This window comes from Mesoplodon densirostris, chromosome 3 (genome assembly GCF_025265405.1).
Source record: "Mesoplodon densirostris isolate mMesDen1 chromosome 3, mMesDen1 primary haplotype, whole genome shotgun sequence".
In the NCBI taxonomy this organism is placed as follows: Eukaryota; Metazoa; Chordata; class Mammalia; order Artiodactyla; family Ziphiidae; genus Mesoplodon; species Mesoplodon densirostris.
Window position 1 is genome coordinate 113,117,412 of NC_082663.1, and position 15,299 is coordinate 113,132,710.

At 37.6% G+C, this 15,299-nt stretch overlaps 1 pseudogene; it reads right to left on the reverse strand.

Annotated features, from left to right (window-relative positions):
* Positions 1-3,800: 3,800 nt before the first annotated feature.
* On the reverse strand, positions 3,801-3,992 carry LOC132485417 (cytochrome c oxidase subunit 7C, mitochondrial-like; annotated as a pseudogene).
* Positions 3,993-15,299: the final 11,307 nt, after the last annotated feature.

Sequence of the window (15,299 nt, forward strand, 5' to 3'; positions counted from 1 at the left end):
ATGGTGGCTCTATTTTTAGTTTTTTAATGAATCTCCATGAGACATTGAACATTCTTGATCTGTTGCTGACTCTAAAGAGAATGAGTTCAACATGTCACCTAAAATATGATGTGGGATTTAGTTACCTCTGTTAGTTAAGATAATATTAGATACTGTAACAGACCTGAAAATCTCAGTGTCTGCAGCAAAAAGTGAGCTTATTTTTTACTCAGTTAACTTTCATGTCATGTATTTCTGGTGGATGGACAGTTATCTAAATGATCACACAAGGGACCCAAGTCCTCTCCAAAATGTGGCTTCTAAGGCCACCATGGAAGCAGAAGGAACACAGGAGGGTCATGCATAGGAGAATTTTATGGATCAGGCCTGGAAGTGGTGTGTACCACTTATGCCTACTTTTCAGTGGCCAGAGCTCAGTCATATGGCCACACGTAACTGTGATGGAGGCTGGATTCTGTAGTGGATGGGTGTACCTGGAAGGAAGAAAGAATGAGGTTTGTGAACAGCTAGGTAGTTTTTGCTGCAGTCTGCCCTTCCATGTACAAAAGATCTATTTTAATCTTTGTCACACATGTAACATGGTGCCCTTTCCCCAAGGGATACAAGCCAGGGCACATCTAGTTGCTCCTTCTAGGTCAAATACCGGGAGCTCTCTGGGAGATGCGCAGGCTCTCCTTTAGGTCCTGATATAGTTTCATGTCATCCGATGAGCTGTGAACTCATAAGACAAGTCCCGGCCCTCCCCTTGCCTAAGCAAATGACCGGTGGTGAAGCAAGTGCAGGATGGAGCCCTACATGAATTTCTCTTCAGAAAAGTAAAGATGACTACATACACAGCATTTCCTGGTCAGCAGTAATGACGAAATGCTGCCAGGCAGGCTCCGGGAGGTCCCCCTGTCCACTCGGTTTCAAGTGCCAGTAATTGTACCCATTGGGCATTACTAGCGATAATTCTCAAAACTAATTTATTTCCCAGGGGAGTTCCCTTCTATTACTAATTAGTTAAGAGGTTTTTTTTTTTTAATCATAAATGGGTATTTAATTGTATCAGGTGCTTTTTCTGTATCTATTGAGGGGATCACAGATTTTTCTTTCTTAATATGTTAATGTAGTGAATTACACTAGTACCTTAGAATTTATCAATGCTTGTATTACTGGGATATGCTCTTCTTGGTCATGAGGTATTATCTTCTAAAAATCTGATTTGCTAGAGTTTTATTTGGAATTTTTCTATCATTGTTCATAAGTGAGATTGGCCCATAATTTTCATTTCTTTTACTGTTCTTGTCTGGCATTTGTTTTAAGAATTTCCCAGCGTCATAAAATGAATTGAGGAGCTTTTCCTTCTTTCTATTTTCTGAAACATTTTGTGTAAGATAGAGATGCCTCTTAAAGTGTCTGGGCCTGGTGTTTTGTTTTTGTTTTTGTGAGTTGATTAACTATTGATTTGCTTTCTTTTATAAGCTTATTTAAGTTTTCCATTTCTTCTTGAGTTCATTTTGGCAAACCATTTTTCTAGGAAATGGTCCATTTCATTTACGTTTTCATATAGATTGCATAAAGTTGTTTGTAGTAATCCGTTATGTTTAAAAAAATCTCTGCTAAATCTGTGAAAACTATGTCTTCTTTTTTGTTCCTAATGTTGTTTATACCCTCTTTCCTGATCAGTCTTGCTGTGGGTTTGCTATTTTATCAGTTTTTGCAAAGAATCAATTTTTGGTTTTATTAATCCTTGTGATTTGTTTTCTATTTTAAAAATGTCTGCTCTTACTGTTTCTTTTTTGCTTTCCATTTTCTTCAGGTTTATTCTGCTGTTCTTTTTGTAATTTCTTGAGCTGAATTCTCAGATCTCTGCTGTGTAAACTTTTTATTCTTTTCTAATATAGACATTTTTTTCTAATGCACAAATTTCCCTCCATCTGTGGTTGTACATGCATCATACAAGTTCTGATATATATCTCTAATAGATATCAGATAATATATATAGATGTATCCCTAATCACTTAATTTGTAATAGTTTCTAATGTCCATTGTAGTTTCTTCTTTGACTTACAAATTATTAACAATTACACATTTAAGTCTCCAAATGTACAGAGATTCGTTGGTCATCTTTTCTGTTATTGATTTCTGTTTTACTGAATTATGATTAGAGAACATGTTTTATGATTTTGATTATGTGGTACTGAAAAAGTCTTTTTGTGGCATTGTGCCTGGTACATGGTTTTTTGTGTAGTTTTGTGTGAGTTTGAAAATGTTTTGTTTTCTCTAATTGCAGGGTTCTACATACATCTCTCAATCAAGCTTATTTGTTGTGTGGTTCAAATATTCTATCCCTATCACTTTTTATTTGCTCAAGACAATTATTGAGAGAGCTATGTTAAAATCTCCTGGCATGGTGGTAGATTTTTTGTTCCTCCTTGTAACACTATCAAATTTGCTTTATATGCTTTGAGGCTATGGTTTTATAATTTGTTTTATCTGCCTGGTGAATGGCAACTTTTATTATGTAGTAACTCTCTTTAACCTTGCTGTTTGCTCTGAAGTCTATTGTGAGGTATTAATATGACCAGAACAGTTAAAATTTTTTTTATTTTATATTGGAGTATAGTTTTTTTTCCAGCACTTAAAATATTTTTATATAGCTCAGCGAATGTAAAAATAGGAAAGAGGCCCTATTCCCATTCCCTCCAAGAAAATCCAGAATGTTACATTTGTATTTGAGCAAAGATTCGAACCAAGAATTCAAAATCATTTTATGAACCCTAAACTCTTACTCCTGCTTCTACTGTTCCCAAAGGTAGAAATTCTTAATGTTATATAGAAACACTCTCCAAGCACAGAATAACATCTGACTCATCAATGGATAATCAAAAAACAACACACAAATACATGGAAAGGTTGGACAAAGTCATTTAAACTAAATTGCATCCATATTTAAGTAGCTGCCAGGTGGTAATTGAAGAGCCTAAAGAAAGATAGGTATTCTAGGGACCAAATTGGGATTAAAATACTCAGTAGCTAATTACTTTTCCTCTGCCCTAATATAAAGCCCGAGGAACTAAGTCATTACATTTTAAGTGGTAAGCAGCATTTCACTACTCATAATTTTGATTCACTGATACAATTACTAATCAGAGCCATCTCGTAACCCATTTCTAGTAGTCAAATCTGCAGAATAAAATGGGAATATTTCCTATGTTGTCTAATATGCGATTACATTCCATTTCAAATATTCTTTCATTCATTCTAAAAAAGACTACTGTTGGTCAGTAGCACATTTATCAAGTGAAAAATTTCAGTTTTACGGTACAGGTCTAGATGAATAAAATGAAGCTCTTGAACTTAAATCTGCATACACTACTGGTTTTCCTAATGGTTAACTAATTGTCACTCATGGAGAAAAATGAATTTATTCCTTCAAAGTAAAAAAAGACTAAAAGTGTATCTTTTTTCTCCCCTTAAATTAAAAAAACATACAGGACAAAGTTTGCATTTCTCTTTTACAGTGAATTACTGACAAATTCCTGAACAAGCAAACGAAAATTAAAATTCAGAATTTAAGACCAAGAAACAAGCTTAATCATGTAATATTTAATTAAGAAACTAATAATGGAATATTACCCAAATAAAAAGTAAGTACAAGCTCAATTAACATGTTCCATATTTCAGAGGAGAAGCATTAAGAGTTTATGCCATAAGTTTATTTACAAACATATCTACGATGCTGAGTTCAAGAATTTGATCCTTTTTTCAAAGAGACTGCCCCTCGTAAAATCGGCTCTACATATCTATCTCATGGATTATTTTTTAAGCAGTTGTTGTCTTCCCCTAAAGAAAGGCACAGCAAATCCAGACCCAAAGTACACACTCATAATAGCTAGTAACTGCTACTTCTTTTCCACTGAAAATGGTAAATTCTTCCCTGGACCCTCCTCATAGTGGCTCCTATGGACCACAGAGGTTGTGAACCTCTGGATGCTCTATCCCAACATAGTGCTGTGGGAAGCTCTGCGAAAGGCACAGAGACTGAAGGTGCAAGAAATAGTGGCGGCACACCAAGCTGTATTGGAGCATAGTTGAGTAGCAATGTTGTGTTAGTTTCAGGTGTACAGCAAAGTGATTGAGTTATATATATACTTGTATCTATTCTTTTTCATTTTTTTCCCATTTAGGTTATTACAGAGTATTAAGCAGAGTTCCCTGTGCTGTAGAGTAGGTCCTTGGTTATCTATTTTATGTTTTATTTTTTCCCCAAATTTTATTTATTTATTTATTTATTTTAAACATCTTTACTGGAGTATAATTGCTTTACAATGTTGTGTTAGGTTATCTATTTTATTTTATTTTATTTTTTAAATTTTTTTATTTTTTTGGTATGTGGGCCTCTCACTGATGTGGCCTCTCCCGCTGCGGAACACAGGCTCCAGGCGCGCAGGCTCAGCAGCCATGGCTCACGGGACCAGCCGCTCCGCAGCATGTGGGATCTTCCTGGACCGGGGCACAAACCCATGTCCCCTGCATCGGCAGGCAGACTCTCAACCACTGTGCCACCAGGGAAGCCCAGGTTATCTATTTTAAATAGAGCAGTGTGTACATGTCAATCCCAAACTCCCAATTTATCCCTCCCCCTCACCCTTCTACCCTGGTAAACATAAGTTCATTCTCTAAGTCAGTGAGTCTGTTTCTATTTTGTAAATAAGTTTATTTGTATCATTTTTCTTAGATTCCACATATAAATGATATCATATGATATTTGTGTTTCTCTGTCTGACTTAATTACTTAGTATGATTATCTCCAGGTCCATCCATGTTGCAGCAAATGGCATTATTTCATTCTTTTAAATGTCTGAGTAATATTCCATTGTATATAGGTATCACATCTTATTTTATCCATTCCTCTGTTGATAGCCATTTAGCTTGTTTCCATGTCTTGGCTATTGGAAACAGCGCTGCAATTAACACTGGGGTGCATGTATCTTTTTGAATTATGGTTTTTTCAGGGTATATGCCCAGGAATGGAATTACTGTATCGTATGGTATCTCTATTTTTAGTTTTTAAAGGAACCTCCATAGTAGTAATATCAATTTACATTACCACCAACAGTGAAGGAGGGTTCCCTTTTCTCCATACCCTCTCCAGCATTTATTGTTTGTAGACTTTTTGATGATGGTGACTCTGATCAGTGTGAGGTGATATCTCATTGTAGTTTTGATATGCATTTCTCTGATAATTAGTGATGTTAAGCATCTTTTCATGTGCCTCCTGGATATCTGTATGTCTTCTTTGGAGGAATGTCTATTTAGGTCTTCTGCCCATTTTTTTTTTGATTGGGTTGTTTGTTTGTTTTGCTATTGAGCTGCATGAACTGTTTGTAAATTTTGGAGATTAATCTCTTGTCAGTACCATCGTTTGCAAATATTTTCTCCCATTCTATGGCTTGTCTTTTCATTTTGTATATGGTTTCCTTTGCTGTGCAAGAGTTTTTGAGTTTAATTAAGCCCCATTTGTTTATTTTTGTCTGTATTTCCATTACTCTAGGAGGTAGGTCAAAAAAGATCTTGCTGAGATTTATGTCAGAGTGTGTTCTGCCTATGTTTTCCTCTAAGAGTTTTATAGTATCCAGTCTTACATTTAGATCTTTAATCCATTTTGAGTTTATTTTTGTGTATGGTGTTAGGGAGTGTTCTGATTTCATTCTTTTACATGTAGCTGTCAAGTTTTCCCAACACCATTTGCTGGAGAGACTGTCTTTTCTCCATTGTAGAGTCTTGCCTCCTTTGTCATACATTAGGTGACCATAGGTGTGTGGGTTTCTCTCTGGACTTTCTATCCTGTTCCATTGATCTATATTTCTGTTTTTGTGCCACTACCATAATTTTTTGATGACTGTAGCTTTGTAGTATAGTCTGAAGTCAGGGAGCCTGATCCCTCCAGCTCCATTTTTCTTTCTCAAGAGTGCTTTGGCTATTCGGGGTATTTTGTGTCTCTATACAAATTAAAAAAATTTTTGTTCTAGTTCTGTGAAAAATGCCATTGGTAATTTGATAGTAATTGCATTGAATTTGTAGATTGCCTTGGGTAGTATAGTCATTTTCACAGTATTGATTCTTCCAGTCCAAGAACATGGTGTATGTTTCCATCTGCCTGTGTCGTCTTTGATTTCTTTCATTAGCATCTTATAGTTTTCAGAGTAGAGATCTTTTGCCTCCTTAAGTAGGTTTATTCCTAGGTATTTTTATTCTTTTTGATGTGATGGTAAATGGGATTGTTTCTATAATTTCTCTTTCTGATCTTTCATTGTTAGTGTATAGAAATGCAACAGATTTCTGTGTATTAATTTTGTATCCTGCCACTTTACCAAATTCATTGATGAGCTCTAGTAGCATCTTTAGGATTTTCTATGTATAGTATCATGTCATCTGCACTTACACCTTTACTTCTTCTTTTCCAATTTGGATTCCTTTTATTCCCTCCCCTCTAATTTCCATGGCTAGGACTTCCAAAACTATGTCGAATAAAAGTGGTGAGAGTGGACATCCTCATCTTGTTCCTGATCTTAGATGGAATGCTTTCAGTTTTTCACCATTGAGTATGATGTTAGCTGTGAGTTTGTCATAAAAGGCCTTTATTATGTTGAGGTAGGTTCTCTCTATGCCTACTTTCTGGGGAGTTTTTATCATAAATTGTGTTGAGTTTTTTTGAAAGCTTTTTCTGAATCTATTGAGATGATCATATGGTTTTTATTCTTCAATCAGTTGATGTGGTGTATCACACTGATTGATTTGCAGATACTGAAAACTCCTTGCAACCCTGGGATAAATCCCACTTGATCATGGTGTTGATCCTTTGAATGTATTGTTGGAATTGGATATTTTGCAGGTATTTGTTGGGGATTTTTGTGTCTATCTTCATCAGTGATACTGGCCTGTAATTTTCTTTTTTTTGTGGTATCTTTGACTATTTTTTTTTATCAAGTTGATGTAGTCTCATAGAATGAGTTTGGGGGTGTTCCTTCCTCTGGAATTTTTTTGGAATAATTTCAGAAGGATAGGTGTTAACTCTTCTCTAAATGCTTGATAGAATTCACCTGTGAAGCCATCTGGTCTTGGATTTTTCTTTGTTGCAAATTTTTAAAATCACAGGTTCAATTTCATTACTTGTGATTGATCTGTTCATATTTTCTATTTCTCCTTGGTTTAGTCTTGGGAGACTGTACCTTTCTAAGAATTTGTCCATTTCTTCTAGGTTATCCATTTTATTGAAATATAATTGCTTATACTAATCTCTTACGATCCTTTGTATTTCTGTGGTGTCCATTGTAATGTCTCCTTTTTCATTTCTAATTTTATTGTTTTGAGACCTCTGTTTTTTTCTTGATGAGTCTGGCTAAAGGTTTATCAATTTTGTTTATATCTTTTCAAAGAACCAGCTTTCAGTTTTATTGATCTTTTCTATTTTTTTCTGTCTCTGTCTCATTTATTTCTCCTCTGATCCTCATGACTTCTTTCCTTCTACTAACTTTGGGTTTTGTTTTTTTTCCTCTAGTTGCTTTAGGTGTAAGATTAGGTTGTTTATTTGAGATTTTTCTTGTTTCCTGAGGCAAGATTATATTGCTATAACCTTCCATTTTAGAACTGCTTTTGCTGCATCCCATAAATTTTGGTTCATTGTGCTTTCATTTTCATTTTTCTCTAGGTATTTTTTTGATTACCTGTTTGATTTCTTCAGTGATCCATTGGTTGTTTAGTAGCATATTGTTTAGCCTCCAAGTGTTTGTGTTTTTCACAGATTTTTTCTTGTAGTTGATTTCTAATCTCATAGCATTGTGGTTGGAAAAGATGCTTGATATGATTTCAGTTTTCTGAAATTTACCAAGTCTCGCTTTATGGCCCAGCATGTGATCAGTCCTGGAGAATGTTCCATGTGCACTTGAGAAGAATGTGTATTCTGCTGCTTTTGGATGGAATGCTCTATAAATATCAATTAAGTCCATCTGGTCTCATGTGTCATTTAAGGCCTGTGTTTCCTTTTTTGATTTTCTGTCTGGAGGGTCTGTCCATTGATGAAAGTGGGGTGTTAAAGTCCTCCACTATTATTGTGTTACTTTCAATTTCTCCTTTTATGGCTGTAAGCTTTTGCCTTATATATTGAGGTGCTTCTATGTTGGGTGCATATATATTTACAGTTGTTGTATCTTCTTCTTGGATTGATCCCTTGATCATAATGTAGTGTCCTTCTTTGTCTCTTGTAACAGTCTTTATTTTAAAGTCTATTTTGTCTGATATGAGTATTGCTAGTCCAGCTGTCTTTTTTTTTTTTTTTTTTTTTTTTTTTTTTGCGGTACATGGGCCTCTCACTGTTGTGGCCTCTCCCGTTGTGGAGCACAGGCTACGGACGCTCAGGCTCAGTGGCCATGGCTTACGGGTCTAGCTGCTCCGCAGCATGTGGGATCTTCCCGGACCGGGACACGAACCCGTGTCCCCTGCATCAGCAGGCAGACTCTCAACCACTGCGACACCAGGGAAGCCCTCCCCAGCTGTCTTTTAATTTCCATTAGCATGGAATACTTTTTTCCATCCCCTCACTTTCAGTCTGTATATGTCCCTAGATCTGAAGTGGATCTCTTCTAGGCAGCATATATACAGTTCTGGTTTTTGTGTTCTTTCAGCCAGTCTATGTCTTTTGGGTGGAGCATTTAATCCATTCACATTTAAGGTAATTATCTATATTTATGTTCTTACTGCTATTTACTTAATTGTTTTGGATTTTGTTTGAAGATCTTTTGTGTTCCCTTCTTCTTTTGTTTTCTTTTGTTGTGATTTTATGACTATCTTTAGTGTTGCTTTTGGATTGCTTTTTCTGTTTTATGTATGTTTCTATTGTAGATTTTTGATTTGCAGTTCCCATGAGCTTTTGATATGGCAGTCTATATATAAACAAAATTGTTTAAGTTGCTGGTCTTTTAATTTCAAATGGATTTCCAACATTCTGCATTTGTACTTACCTCTTCTCATGATTACTGGTTTTGATATCATATTTATGTGTGGATGATTTCCTATCTCACTGTATTTTTTTTTCTAATTTTTTTTTCTTCTTACTGTATCTTTGCCTTTACCGGTGAACTTTCCCATTCCTAATTTTCTTGTTTCTAGTTGTGGCCTTTTCTTTTCCACCTAGAGAAGTTCCTTAAGCGTTTGTTGTAAAGCTGGTTTTGTGGTGCTGAATTCTCTTAGCTTTTGCTTATCTGTAAAGCTTTGGATTTCTCCATTGAATCTGAATCAGAGACTTGCTGGGTAGAGTGTTCTTGGTTGTAGGTTTTCCCCTGTCATCACTTTAAATATGTTGTGCCACTCCCTCTGCCCATCAGAGTTTCTGGTGAGAAATCAGCTTATAACATTATGAGTGTTCCCTTGTATGTTATTTGTTGCTTTTCTCTTGTTGCTTTTAATATTTTTTCTTTGTCTTTAATTTTTATTAATTTGATAATTATGTGTCTTGGTGTGTTCCTCCTTGGGTTTATCCTTCCTGGGACTCTGCGCTTCCTGGTCTTGGATGACTATTTCATTTCCCATGTTAGGGAAGTTTTCAACTACTATCTCTTCAAATATTTTCTCAGTTCTTTCTCTCTCTCCTCTCCTTCTGGGCCCCTTATAATGCAAATGTTGGTGTGTTTAATGTTGTCCCAGAGGTCTCTGAGATTTTCTTCATTTCTTTTCATTCTATTTTCTTTATTCTGTTCTGTGGCAGTGATTTCCACCATTCTGTCTTCCAGCTCACCCATCCGTTTTTCTTCCTTACTTATTCTGCTATTGATTCCTTCTAGTGAATTTAAAAATTTTAATTATTGTATTGTTCATCTCTGTTTGTTCTTTAGTTCTTCTAAGTCTTTGTTAAACATCTCTTGTATCTTCTTGATCCATGCCAACATTTTTTACCGAGATCTTGGATCATCTTTACTATCATTACTTTGAATTCTTTTTCAGGTAGATTGCCTATCTCCACTTCATTTAGTTTTCCTTGTGAGTTTTTATCTTGTTCCTTCGTCTGGGACATATTCCTCTGCCATGTCATATTGTTTAACTTTCTGTGTTTTAGTCTCCATTCTGTAGGCTGCATAATCATAGCTCCTCTTTCTGGTATTTGCCTCCTGGTGGGTGAGGTTGTTCCAGAGGCTTGTGCAGGCTTCCTGGTGGGAGGGACTGGTGTCTGCCCTCTGGTGGGTGGTGCTGGGTCTTGCTCTCTGCTGGCCATGGCCATGTTAAGGTTTGTGTTTAGAGGTGGTTGTTGGCTCAGTATGGCTTTAGGCAGCCTGTCTGCTGATGAGCGGGGCTGTGTTCCTATCCTGCTGGTTGTTTTGCCTGAGGCGTTCCAGCACTAGAGCCTGTAGGCTGTTGCGTATGGCCAGGCCTTGATGCCAAAATGGCAACTTCCAGGAGAGTTTACACTGATCAGTATTCTCTGGGGCCTCTGCCACCAGTGTCCTTGCCTCCTCAGTGAGCCACAGCTGACTCCTGCCTCCACAGGAGACCCTCCAAGACTCATAGCTAGGCCCAGCCCAGGGTCCTGTGGAGCTACTGCTTTATGCTGGGTCCCAGTGTACTTGAAACCTTGTGTATGTCCTTCAAGCGTGGGGTATCTGTTTCTCCTTGTGCTGTAGAGCTCCTGCACTCCAGCCCTGGTGGATTCAAGGGCAAATGTGCTGGGGACTCCTCCTGATGCCAGACCCTCAGGCCGGGTAACATGACGTGGGGCTCAGGAACCTCACTCTTGTTGGAGAACCTCTCTGATATAATTATTTTCCAGTTTGTGTTTTGTCCCCCACCTCAGTAGGTATAGGATTTGATTATATCACGAAAGCACCCCTTCTATCATCTCGTTGTGGCTTTTTTGTCTTTGAATGTAAAAAATATATATATATTTGGTAGGTTCCAGTCTTTTTTGTCAATGGTTGTTCAACAGTTGGTTGTGAGTTTGGTGTTTTTGTGAGAAAAAGTGAACTCAAGTCCTTCTACTCCATCTTTCCTGGAATTGAGGGGCTGCTTTTAGTTTGGATGCTTGCTGTCTCTTTCCTCAGCATGTGCTGACCCTTGTCCCCTTTATATCATGTGTGCAGGTCAGTGGCCCTTGCATGCCCCTGGGATGGTGGAGGCAGGGCTTGATGCCTGCTTGCAGGTCTCATATAGGTGACTGCTGTCCGTGCACTCCTGGGGCAGTGGGGGGCTGCACTTGGCGCCTGCTTGGGGATCTCCTAGCTGTGGTTGCTCTCCTCTCACTCCTGGGACAGTGGGAGTAGTGCTTGCGGCCTGTCCACGGGTCTCATAGTGGCGGCCCGTGCCCACCTCTGGAGCCCACAATGGTGGCGGCTACTTGCGTCCACCCCTGGAGTTTCTGTAGGCAGTGTCCTGTTTTCTGGGAGCACTCATAGGGAAAGAAGCCCTTATGGTGGTCCCACCTCTCTCCTTGTATGCTCCCCAACAAAGGTGCTTGCCTCTCTGGTGGGCCCAGGCTTGTTCTGAATACACCCTCAGTTGCCACAGTCCAACCTCTTCAGGCTGTGTCTGTGCAGCCAACCCCAGCCTTCTCCCTGGGTCTGACCTCTGAAGCCTGTGCTTCAGCACCCAGCCCCCACCCACACTGACAGACAAGCATCTCAGTCTGGGGAACACAGGGCGGTGGTGCTGACCTTCTGTGCATGTTACTGTCCATTTTGCCTTCTGCACACCAGTTGCTGTGCTCTCCTCCAAAGCTCTGAAACTCCCCCTCCATCCAGGCTGATCTCCACGACAGTGAGGAGACTTCCCAGGGTGTGAGAACCTTTCCACCTTCACAGCTCTCTCCCTGGGGCACAGACCCCATCTTAATTCCTTTCTTTTTCTTTTTTCCTTTTGTCCTACCTGGTTACATGTGTGTTCTTGCCCTTTCGGGAGTCTGAGGTCTTCTGCTGGTGTTCAGTAGATGTTCTGTGTGAATTGTTCCACTTGTAGATGTATTTTAATGTTTTTGTGGGAGGAGGTGAGCTCCCCATCCTACTCTTTTGCCATCTCGATCCTGTCCTCACTGTTAATTGTTTAAACTATTTGGAAGGGGAAATGGGGAGAGTCCCTCCACTCAGCCCCAGGGTTGTTCTAATGTCAGGGCTCCACTGGTCACTTGGGGCTCTTCCACCTCCTCCTTCGTGTCCTGCCCTCAGCTGACCTGGAAGCAGATGTCTATATTTAAAAATTGAAGTATAGTTAATTTACAATGTTGTGTTAATTTTTGAATCACAGCAAAGTGATTCAGTTATACATATATATTCTTTTTCATATTCTTTTTCATTATGGTTTATTATAGGATATTGAATATAGTTCCCTATTGTTTATCCAGTCTATGTATAACAGTTTGCATCTGCTAATCCCAAACTCCCAATCCATCCCTCCCCTGCCTCCCCACCCCCTGGCAATCACAAGTCTGTTCTCTATGTTAATGACTATATTTTTATACTAAGTCTTGTTATTTGATAGGGCAAGTCTCCTCAGATTTTTCTTGAGTTTATTAGCTATTTGTGGCCTTTCAAACTGCTATAAGTTATAGAATTAGCTTGCCAAAATCACCTCTTGAATTTATGATTGAGATTGTTATTATTTTGTAAATCAGTTTGGGGAAAATTAATATCATTATATTATTAAATCTTCCAATCCATCAACATGGTATGGTTAAAGACATCTTCCATTTAATGTCTTTAATGTATACACTCAGAGTTCTCTTCAGAGACAACTTATATACCTTTGCTGATTTTATTCCTCAGTACTCTTTTAATGTTATTGTAAATGGTATCTTTCAAAAGAATAAATTTTATTTTTATTGTTTGTGCTAGTATACAGAAATAGAATTGATTTTGTCATACTATTTTTTAAATCCAGTAACCTTACTCAACTCTCATTAATTTTAATAATGTATCTTGTATGTTCATTTTAATTTTCTACCTACATGATCATATAATCTTTTTTTTGTTTGTTTGTTTGTTTCAATCCCTTATACTTTTTGTTTCAATTTCTTGGTTTATTGATCTGGCTAGGACCACAGTGCACAGGGCTGAATTGAAGTGGCAATAAGTGGGATCTTTGTCTTGTTCCCTATCTGAAAAGGAGCACTTACAATATTTTACCGTAAAGAATGTTTGTTGTAGATTTTCATCTCTAATAATCAAGAAAGTTTTCTTCTATTTCTACTTTGCAAAGAGGACACCATGAAAGTGAATGAATCTAGAATTTTTTTTCAATGCTTTTTCTACATCTTTCCTGTGTTTTTCCTCCTTTAATCTGACAATGTTGTAAATTACATCAATTATTATTTCCTGATGTTAAATCAAGTTTGCTTTTCTGGGATTAATTCAACTTGGTCATGATGCATTATCCTTTTTCTAAGTTGATGGATTCAGTTTGTTGATATTTTATTTAGGATTTTGGTGTCTATTTTATGAGTAAAATAGGCTTGTAAGTTTTTCTGTCTTGAATTGATCTTGTTGGGTTTTGTTATAAAAGAGTTATTCTAATATCACAAAATAAATTGGGAATTTTAGTGCTTTCATTCTTTTCTCTGGAAGAGTTTGTGTAAAATTGTTATATCTTGCTTAAGTGGCTGATAGAATTCATTGGTGACACTGTCTGGCCTGGAGGCTTCAAATTTAAAAAAATTTGGTATAATTGTAGATTCACATACAGTTGTGAGAAACAATACAGAGAGGTCCTATGTACCCTTTACCCAGTTTTCTCCAAAGGTAATATCTTGAAAAACCATAGTATTATCTCACAAACAGGATCTTGACATTGACACAATCAAGACAAAGAACATTTCCATAACCACAGGGATTTCCCATGTTGTCTTTCATAGCTACACCCAGTTTCCTCTCACTCTTGTACCATTTCTTTAATTTTTTAAATTCTTTTTTACATGTTTATTGGAGTATAATTGCTTTACAATGGTGTGTTAGTTTCTGCTTTATAACAAAGTGAATCAGTTATACATATACATATGTTCTCATATCTCTTCCCTCTTAAGTCTCCCACCCTCCCTATCCCACCCCTCTAGGTGGTCACAAAGCACTGAGCTGATCTCCCTGTGCTATGCGGCTGCTTCCCACTAGTTATCTGTTTTACGTTTGGTAGTGTATATATGTCCATGCCACTCTCTCACTTTGTCACAGCTTACCCTTCCTCCTCCCCATATCCTCAAGTCCATTCTCTAGTAGGTCTGTGTCTTTATTCCCGTTTTACCCCTAGGTTCTTCATGACATTTTTTTTTCTTAGATTCCATATATATGTGTTAGCATACGGTACTTGTCTTTCTCTTTCTGACTTACTTCACTCTGTATGACAGACTCTAGGTCTATCCACCTCACTACAAATAACTCAATTTCATTTCTTTTTATGGCTGAGTAGTATTCCATTGTATATATGTGCCACATCTTCTTTATCCATTCATCCGATGATGGACACTTAGGTTGCTTCCATCTCCTGGCTATTGTAAATAGAGCTGCAATGAACATTTTGGTACATGACTCTTTTTGAATTATGGTTTTCTCAGGGTATATGCCCAGTAGTGGGATTGCTGGGTCGTATGGTAGTTCTATTTTTAGTTTTTTAAGGAACCTCCATACTGTTCTCCATAGTGGCTGTACCAGTTCACATTCCCACCAGCAGTGCAAGAGTGTTCCCTTTTCTCCACACCCTCTCCAGCATTTATTGTTTCTAGGTTTTTTGATGATGGCCGTTCTGACTGGTGTGAGATGACATCTCATTGTAGTTTTGATTTGCATTTCTCTAATGATTAATGATGTTGAGCATTCTTTCATGTGTTTGTTGTCAATCTGTATATCTTCTTTGGAGAAATGTCTATTTAGGTCTCTGCCCATTTTTTTTTTTTTTTCTAAGAAAGAAGTGAAAAATTTTATTCAAGCCAACTTGAGGCTTGTAACCCCGAAACAACATCTCAGAAAGCTCCAAGAGTAGTTCTACTTGTTAGAAGGCAAAACACAGTTATATAAGTTTTTTTCAGACAGAGGGCTGTACGTTAAATGACATATTATTGACAGTTTACACAATACAGATCTGCAAGTACAAAGTGGTGGGTCATCGTGACCGCTTACAAAAACAAGAAGAAATGTTATCTTTCAAGGAGTTGTCTTGTTGGTACAAGGTGAGTGTTGCTTTTTATGGTTGAGCAGCTGTTTTTGCTGAAGGGGAGGTTTGGTTGATGCATAAAACAGATACACAATGAACAGTGGGGAGACAGAGGAGGCCAAATGACAGAGAAAAAT